We start from the raw sequence: 10,170 nt of genomic DNA on the forward strand, positions 1-10,170 counted from the left end.
GGCAGGAGGAACAAGACTTCTGGTCAGGTGACTATAGGGTTATAAATACAAAATCAAATAGGGGTAATGCAGGAGTAGGTTTAATAATGAATAGGAAAATAGGAATGCGGGTAAGCTGCTACAAACAGCATAGTGAACGCATTATTGTGGCCAAGATAGATACGAAGCCCACACCTACTACAGTAGTACAAGTTTATATGCCAACTAGCTCTACAGATGACGAAGAAATTGAAGAAATGTATGATGAAATAAAAGAAATTATTCAGATTGTGAAGGGAGACGAAAATTTAATAGTCATGGGTGACTGCAATTCGAGTGTAGGAAAAGGGAGAGAAGGAAACATAGTAGGTGAATATGGATTGGGGGACAGAAATGAAAGAGGAAGCCGCCTTGTAGAATTTTGCACAGAGCACAACATAATCATAACTAACACTTGGTTTAAAAATCATGAAAGAAGGTTGTATACATGGAAGAACCCTGGAGATACTAAAAGGTATCAGATAGATTATATAATGGTAAGACAGAGATTTAGGAACCAGGTTTTAAATTGTAAGACATTTCCAGGGGCAGATGTGGACTCTGACCACAATCTATTGGTTATGACCTGTAGATTAAAACTGAAGAAACTGCAAAAAGGTGGGAATTTAAGGAGATGGGACCTGGATAAACTAAAAAAACCAGAGGTTGTACAGAGATTCAGGGAGAGCATAAGGGAGCAATTGACAGGAATGGGGGAAAGAAATACAGTAGAAGAAGAATGGGTAGCTTTGAGGGATGAAGTAGCGAAGGAAGCAGAGGATATAGTAGGTAAAAAGACGAGGGCTAGTAGAAATCCATGGGTAACAGAAGAAATATTGAATATAATTGATGAAAGGAGAAAATATAAAAATGCAGTAAGTGAAACAGGCAAAAAGGAATACAAACGTCTCAAAAATGAGATCGACAGGAAGTGCAAAATGGCTAAGCAGGGATGGCTAGAGGACAAATGTAAGGATGTAGAGGCCTATCTCACTAGGGGTAAGATAGATACCGCCTACAGGAAAATTAAAGAGACCTTTGGAGAAAAGAGAACCACTTGTATGAATATCAAGAGCTCAGATGGAAACCCAGTTCTAAGCAAAGAAGGGAAAGCAGAAAGGTGGAAGGAGTATATAGAGGGTCTATACAAGGGCGATGTACTTGAGGACAATACTATGGAAATGGAAGAGGATGTAGATGAAGATGAAATGGGAGATATGATACTGCGTGAAGAGTTTGACAGAGCACTGAAAGACCTGAGTCGAAACAAGGCCCCCGGAGTAGACAATATTCCATTGGAACTACTGACGACCGTGGGAGAGCCAGTCCTGACAAAACTCTACCATCTGGTGAGCAAGATGTATGAAACAGGCGAAATACCCTCAGACTTCAAGAAGAATATAATAATTCCAATCCCAAAGAAAGCAGGTGTTGACAGATGTGAAAATTACCGAACTATCAGTTTAATAAGTCACAGCAGCAAAATACTAACACGAATTCTTTACAGACGAATGGAAAAACTAGTAGAAGCCGACCTCGGGGAAGATCAGTTTGGATTCCGTAGAAACACTGGAACACGTGAGGCAATACTGACCTTACGACTTATCTTAGGAGAAAGATTAAGGAAAGGCAAACCTACGTTTCTAGCATTTGTAGACTTAGAGAAAGCTTTTGACAATGTTGACTGGAATACTCTCTTTCAAATTCTAAAGGTGGAAGGGGTAAAATACAGGGAGTGAAAGGATATTTACAATTTGTACAGAAACCAGATGGCAGTTATAAGAGTCGAGGGACATGAAAGGGAAGCAGTGGTTGGGAAGGGAGTAAGACAGGGTTGTAGCCTCTCCCCGATGTTGTTCAATCTGTATATTGAGCAAGCAGGAAAGGAAACAAAAGAAAAATTAGGAGTAGGTATTAAAATTCATGGAGAAGAAATAAAAACTTTGAGGTTCGCCGATGACATTGTAATTCTGTCAGAGACAGCAAAGGGCTTGGAAGAGCAGTTGAATGGAATGGACAGTGTCTTGAAAGGAGGATGTAAGATGAACATCAACAAAAGCAAAACAAGGATAATGGAATGTAGTCTAATTAAGTCGGGTGATGCTGAGGGAATTAGATTAGGAAATGAGGCACTTAAAGTAGTAAAGGAGTTTTGCTATTTGGGGAGCAAAATAACTGATGATGGTCGAAGTAGAGAGGATATAAAATGTAGGCTGGCAATGGCAAGGAAAGCGTTTCTGAAGAAGAAAAATTTGTTAACATCCAGTATTGATTTAAGTGTCAGGAAGTCATTTCTGAAAGTATTCGTATGGAGTGTAGCCATGTATGGAAGTGAAACATGGACGATAAATAGTTTGGACAAGAAGAGAATAGAAGCTTTCGAAATGTGGTGCTACAGAAGAATGCTGAAGATTAGATGGGTAGATCACATAACTAATGACGAGGTATTGAATAGAATTGGGGAGAAGAGGAGTTTGTGGCACAACTTGACCAGAAGAAGGGATCGGTTGGTAGGACATGTTCTGAGGCATCAAGGGATCACCAATTTAGTATTGGAGGGCAGCGTGGAGGGCAAAAATCGTAGAGGGAGACCAAGAGATGAATACACTAAGCAGATTCAGAAGGATGTAGGTTGCAGTAGGTACTGGGAGATGAAAAAGCTTGCAGAGGATAGAGTAGCATGGAGAGCTGCATCAAGCCAGTCTCAGGACTGAAGACCACAACAACAACATGGTTTTATGATGATTTGCTATACCCGGTTAGTTAGTTATTGTAGTATTGAGTGAATCATTCATCACCAGTATTGTTTCACACCATCATCAACTATCACACACTTCAATTAATGATGGAGCCAATGCGTGAGATTTCCATTGCTGACGAACAGTTTTATTGTTCCTTCTTAGCAATTAGTTTATAATAAGCACACCACACGCACACCGATGGGTGAGATCAATTTCGATTCTTTTTAGTTCGGTGATCATGACAATTACGACAACTTTTGCAGTTGGTGTATTTGTATTATCTTCGTGTGGTCGTATTAATGTTTTCTACTCCAGGCTAATCAGGTATTGCATTCTTCGATACTATATCCAATCTTCGTTGTAACAGTTCACTTTGATGAAGGTTGAGTCCAGCAATAATATCTCCAATATTTAAAGTTCATTAACTCGTCGAGAACTATCAGAATATCACTTCAGTTCAAGTTCTCAAGTCAGAATAACTGAGAACAAGGTCCGCGCACCTCTATCACGCAATATTACTTTTTTTTTTTTTTTTTTTTAAGAAACAATCTCGTAGTGTTCCATTTGTAATACTATAACAAACGGTGCTCTCTCTCGATTTGATAGCAAGCAAGCTGCCAAGCGACTAACTTTTCCGTGATCGAGCGTTGTAGACGCATTGAATTTCCTTTTCGCCACATTTACAACTCTTTTTCACAATAAATGTTATCTCTGACTGACATATTACTTTGGACTTAACTTTCGTCGCAGTGATTGGCAGTTATTACTGAGATGTTTGATAGCTAATTAAAAATAACCTTTCTTTCTTTCTACCTTTATATCATAACATACTCAGTAATTATTGAAATTGGTGTTCATCAAAACTTTAAGATGTTATATTATTGTCAAAGTTGTCGTACCTGTCAGGATAACACTGTTCCCTACTTTAAATTACCATGGCATTCTTATTTGGGTTTTCAATAAGAGAGAGAGAAAATTGCTCCTCACCATATAGAGGAGATGCTGAGCCACGACAGGCACAATAAAAAGATTCACACAATCATAGTTTTCGGCCATTAAGGCCTTTGTCAGCAGTAGACACACACACACACACACGCACACACACACTCATGCAAGTGCTACTTACACGCACATCTGCAGTCTCAGAGAGCTGAAACTACCATATTTTATTGTGCCTATCGCGGCTCAGCATCTCCGCTTTATGGTGAGTAGCAACTTTCCTTCTCTTGTATTGTTACATTCCATCCTGGATTTTCCATTGTTTGTTATTTGGGTTTTCGGCTTTCTTGGGGTGTTACATATGCCCCCAGACGATGAAGTGGGTATTTTATTTCCCACTTCGAAGTCCCTATCTAGGTCAGGTCCCTGTTTTTAATTTTCACTCAAACATTCACACACATACATGTACAAAATTGAAATATTACACCACTCGTACACCTACATATACAAAATTGAAATATTGCAGTGATCAATACAATAACATGAACTTAAGGTTCATCACTTATATAGGTCACATCATATTGCACTGTGTTGTCGACGCATCGTCGCACTGATGCTGCGTCAGCAGTGGACCATGTGAGCTGCGAAACATGGCAGAGGCCGAAGCCTGTTTCTTCTTCTCTGAAACCCTGGCAAAGCTGCCATCAGATCGCACCAAGTAGCGATTACAATCCGATTATTTGCGGTTGATTTTTGACCTTTGTTGTAAAGTGGTGTCGCCCCTGGTAGACTGTACTAAGGACTTAGTACAATCTGCAGCTTGATGGTCCGCATCACCACTGTCATGAATCTGTAACACTTAGTTCACACTTCTCTCTCTTGTGTACTCTCAGGACACTACCCGTTTACTGGTTCCTACCAAAACTTTGTTTTTGTGTTTATCTAATAATTTTATTTATTAGTCTGAATAATCTTTGACTTTTCATATGAGTCTCATTAGTTTATTAATACATAGACCGTTCAACACTATCATCACTTTATTGTTGCTGTCCTGTCACTGAAATGCTCCTCACTCCCTTTTTTCCTCATCAGTCTCTTTGCCTCTCTTGTTTACAGTTTTCACATGCTCTCCCCCAAATTAAGTGATCTTTCTTTCACATCAATCGTCTACCCAAACTGATTTTAATTATATTTTTCAGTATGCTTGCCTCCTTCCTCATTACCAGCCATCCGAAGAAGGCCTAAAATGACTGATTCTCGTTTGGCCAACCGTCATTCAGTTTCTTTGGTGGTTCATGCACGTCTACTAAATGTACATCATTTACTTTTTGGGGATATGCACTGTCTATCAGCACACTTCTTCCATCCATTAATGGTATAGGTCTATTAGATTCAAAGGATATGCCTGTAGTATCGGTACTTGTCCAACCTATGTTATTCATATGACATGTCCCCCAACTGGACTAATTTGACAGTTCTATGGGAGCACAGTTGTTTCTTCGTCCATCATCACAACATTGATGGTTTGGCGATTGCCACCCCCTAAACGTCTTTTTCCTATTCGTTGATACAAAATTCACCCTTTGAAAACCACTTGGTCCTGCCACTGGATTATTATTTTCTACGAATGACCTTTTAGGATAATTGTAATTCGGCTTCCAATTCTGATTATTCTTTGGCATGCCATCTATCTGTCCACTACTGTTTTGAGGATTATTGTTATTTTGGTTGAATTCTGGAGAATGATTGTTATTCTGCTTATTCTGATTCCATTGACATTTATGTCCATTATTCCTAGAGTAATAATTATTGCTGTTTTTTTGTCATTGTGTAGCATCCTCCTTTAACATATCAACTGATCTATCAAGGATAGAAATTGCTCTATATCACTATCAGGTATGTGAATCAGTTTCTGTCTTATATTGAACGGTAATCTTCCTTTTAATATTCTAATGACTTCATGACTCGAAATTGGTTCAGTCCAATATCTTGTCTTGTTAAAATAACGTCCAAAATATTGTCTTAAGATCTCTTTCTTTGGATTGTAAATCTCACGCTGATAAACCTCTTTACGTAAACACTCTTGTCGACTTAATGACCAATATTTTGCTAAGAATAGTTTCTCAAAGTCAGAGCATGTATTGCAGGTTTCGCTTATTACGGCGGCCCACAATGCAGCTTCTCCTATAATTTTAGATTCTATGAATTGGATCTTGTCAAACTTGTTCCAACTAAGCGGAAATATTCTCTTAAAAGAATTGATAAATACCTTTGGGTTAATGTTATTCTTTTCACTAGAGAAAATTGGGATTTGTCTACCCTTGAAAATACTGTGTTCAACCTTTAATGACAAAATACAACTCTGTTGTACATAGGGATCATCCTGTATGTCCGATTGTGCGTTTATTTCCCATGGTTCACTGGAATACGCGCTATGTTGTATTCGCAGATGTTTCCTCTCACAGTCAGATTTTGACTGGCTACATATAGATTCATTTTCTGGTTTACAGTCACTACGATATTGTTGCCCAGATGTTCGAGCAGATTTACTTTTTGAGCTGTGTCTGGACACACTCTTCAAAAGTTTTATTTTTATTTTGTTTAAATACATTAACAAAAGTATTTATTAACTCGTTACCCATCTCGGCCTGTTCTTCCACTACTGTCTGTGCGGTCCCAAGTGTGGATCGCACCTTATGATCAATCTCTACGGTCTTCAGCAGTATCTAGTCAGAGCGATCTTCATCGAACTTTTTGCTTTGACCTGATAGGTAATTATCTATCTTCTTATCTGAGTTAGTCTCTGCTTCACTTAAACGATCAGTAATATTACTATTAGTTTTTGCCAATGAATTAACCCTTTCTGATACTATTCCAAATTGCTCCAATAAATTACCGATATTTTCCCATATTTTATCTACACGGTTGAAAATTTTTACTTCCTCCTTTTCCCATTACTTATTCTAGATTCCACATCCTCAATTTTTTTAGCTACATTACCTTGCTGTTTGGCAAATTTATTTTCAAAGATTTGTAGTTGTACCCTAAAATTGGCTTCAATAGCAACTTCCTGCTGCACTATCTTAGCATCTATGTTAGACAATCTAGTTTCTCAATTTGCTTGTTGTTCAGTTAACCTTTTATCTACATCAGAAAATTTACTATTTAATATTGCTTGCTGTTAATTGATTTTAGCATTCATATAATCCACCATTGCTTGCTGTTCATTGATTTTAGCGTTCATATCACCCAATATATTTAATTTTGCTAATATCACAATGAGTACACTGACACTTCCGGAACTGGTCTGTCAACACTCATCATACATTTGTGACCTACTTCCTCCTTAGTATCAGAATTATTATCATCTACTAACTCTATAACTTTACTTCCCATTCCTACACCCAATACACTAGGAGTAATTACTTTATCTGATTCTGTAAAGGTTTCTCCTCCTACATTGACAATTGTCCTACCACTTTCCTTTTGTTCAGACATATCACTTAATTCCTCCCCCAATTCTGGAATGATTTTATCAGAGTCACTATGTAATCTTATCTTTCTTTTAGACATGATGGTAACTCTAAAACCTAAACTCTAAAAAACCTAAACAGCCTGCATACATAGCCGCCATGCACCCCGCAAAAAATTTTACAAATTGTTTTATAATGATTTGATAAAAAATTTCTTAATTACAATAACAAAGATATCAAATGCACACACTTATTGATGCAATGTTGGTCAAATCAAAAATTGTTCTCATAAAGACAGTCCTGATCATTCGCCACAATAGTAATTACAGTTTTCTGAGCAGTAAAAGAAAATGCACAAGGAAGTAATGGATTTCCATGCAGTCTCGAAGAAGTAGTGTTGTCTTTCCAATGGAAAGACACTGCTGACTCTTGACATGCAGACAGGTAATGGGCCACAACACAGCAAACCCACAACAGAGTCATTCGAATTTTTGAAGAATATTGGTAGGTAGGTCACCACAGAACAGAGCCACTGTAGTCCTGGTAGAGAGTATGGTATTGGTGGGCCATCAAATGTGTAGACCCATTGCAGTCCTTGTAGAGATGGCCAGCAGCCATCTGTTGTGGCTGTGCAGGTGCTCTATCACCATCGAAGAGTCTTGTGGACAATATAGCAAGTCCGTAAACCACTACTTATGCAGTCACGAAGTTTTTGGAATTGTCCTTAGAACCAGCAATGCTGTTAACCAGTCTCTTGCTAAATTATTAACACACGTACAAACACTAACAGTCCCAACGTCTCACATATTGTGCATATTCTATGACCAACAGAAATGTGTGCACTGAAATGAATGCTTACAAGTTACTTAATTTGATGAACTGGTGTCAATTACAACTTTTTAACATGAGTATACATTTACAAAGGTACACAAAATAACATTAAAAACATAATAATACAGATAACATTTATTGTAATACAAGATTTACAAAAGAGTAGAAATAAACATACACATCAGTGCTACAAGAATTATGACATAAATAAATACATAAAAAATCAGAATAGCTTTCGAAAACAATGTCTAACTATCTTTACAAAGTAAATAACATATTATTTATGCAAATTATATTTGAGGATAACAGTATTCCTCATCATAGTGAATGTAGCTTAGTATTAGAAAAATTCTACAAAATAAATCTTGTTCGCTACACACATAAAGACAGCAAAAACACAAATACACAAGGGTACACAAACACATAGCGGAATAACACAAAATGAAAGGACAGGGTTTGTTCTCAGTGTACCATTTGGTACTGTAGTCCAACACAAAACTCCATTCCACAGATCTTTCCCCTTTTTTCAACATTTGTTTCCACCCAAAAAAAATCCTACTAAAACATGCTTTCCATATTTATATGTTCACATATTTCTTACCACATAATTTATTTTCCATTATCTTACCTCATCATTTATTTCCTAGGAAATCGTACCTAAGCCTGGCAAAACACTCACATCAGCCATTGCTCTACCTCCTCGCGCATTCTGCTACCCTGGCCCAGGTCATGGCAATAGACGCTGACATTGGCCACTGCTGCGCCTCCCCACACCTGCTACCAATTGATGCTCACATCTGCCACAACGCCACCTCCCCACACCTGCTTCCACCCAGGCCCAGGTCCTGGCAATAAACACTAACATTGGCCATCGCACCACCTCCTCTTGCCTGCAAGCACCCTGGCCAAGGACCTGGCGATACACACACACACATATCGGCAACCACGCAACCTCCTCACACCTGCTGCCACCCTAGCCCAGATATTGGCTATAGACACTCACATCAGCCCCCGCTACACGTCCTCACACCTGCTGCTACCCTAATGCAGGACCTGGCAATAGATGCTCACAATGGCCACCTCAGCACCTCCTAACACCTGCTGCCACCCTGGCCCAGGACCTCACGATAGACCGTCACATCAGCAACCATGCACCCCCATCATGCCTGTTTTCACCCTGGAACAGGACCTTGGAATAGGCACTCACATCGTCTAATGCTCCACCTCTCCACACCTGCTTCCACCCAGGCCCCGTACCAGGCAATAAACATGAACATCAGCCACCGTGCCACATCCTCCCGCCTGATGCCGCCCTGGCCAAGGACCTTTCGATAGACACACACGTCGAACCCCCACGCAATCTCTTCTCTCCTGCTGCCACCTTTGCCCAAGTCCTGGCAATAGACACTCTCACCAGCCAGTGCTGCACCTCCTCACTCCTACTGCACCTTGGCCCAGGTCCTAGCATTAGACGACCACATTGGCTACTGCTAAACTCCCCACATCTGCTGCTCCCCTGGCCCTGACCTTGGCCCTGGCAGTGGTCGCTCACATCTGCCATCACGCCACATCCACACACCTGCTGCCACCCTGGCCCAGGTTCTTGGGATAGACACTCACATCAGTTACTGTTCCACCTCGACACAACTGCTGCGATTCCGACCAGGTTCTTTCTATAGACGCTCACTTCAGCCCTTCCTCCACCTGGTCATGCCAGCTGCCACCTTAGCCCAGGTCCTGGCAATAGATGCTCACATCGGCCACCGCGCCACCTCCTCACGCCTGCTGCCACCCTTGCCCAGGACCTCTTGATAGACACTTACATTGGCAACTACCCAACCTCCTTGCGCCTGCTGCCACACTGGTCCAGGTCCTGGCTATAGATGCTCACATCAGCCACCGCTACACCTGACCATGCCTGCTACTACCCTGGCCCGGGTCCTGGCAATAAACGCTCACGTGGTTTACCGCTCCACCTCCCCACACATTCAGCCATCTTGGCCCAGGCCCTGGCAATGGCCCTCACATCTGGCATCAAGCAACCTCCCCACACCTGCTGCCACCCTGGCCCAGGTCCTGGCAATAAACACTCACCACTCCACCTAATCATGACTGCTGCAACCGTGGCCCAGGTAATTGCAAAAGACAGTCACATGGGACACAGTGCC

The sequence above is a fragment of the Schistocerca americana genome, chromosome 4, assembly GCF_021461395.2.
Source record: "Schistocerca americana isolate TAMUIC-IGC-003095 chromosome 4, iqSchAmer2.1, whole genome shotgun sequence".
Taxonomy (NCBI): domain Eukaryota; kingdom Metazoa; phylum Arthropoda; class Insecta; order Orthoptera; family Acrididae; genus Schistocerca; species Schistocerca americana.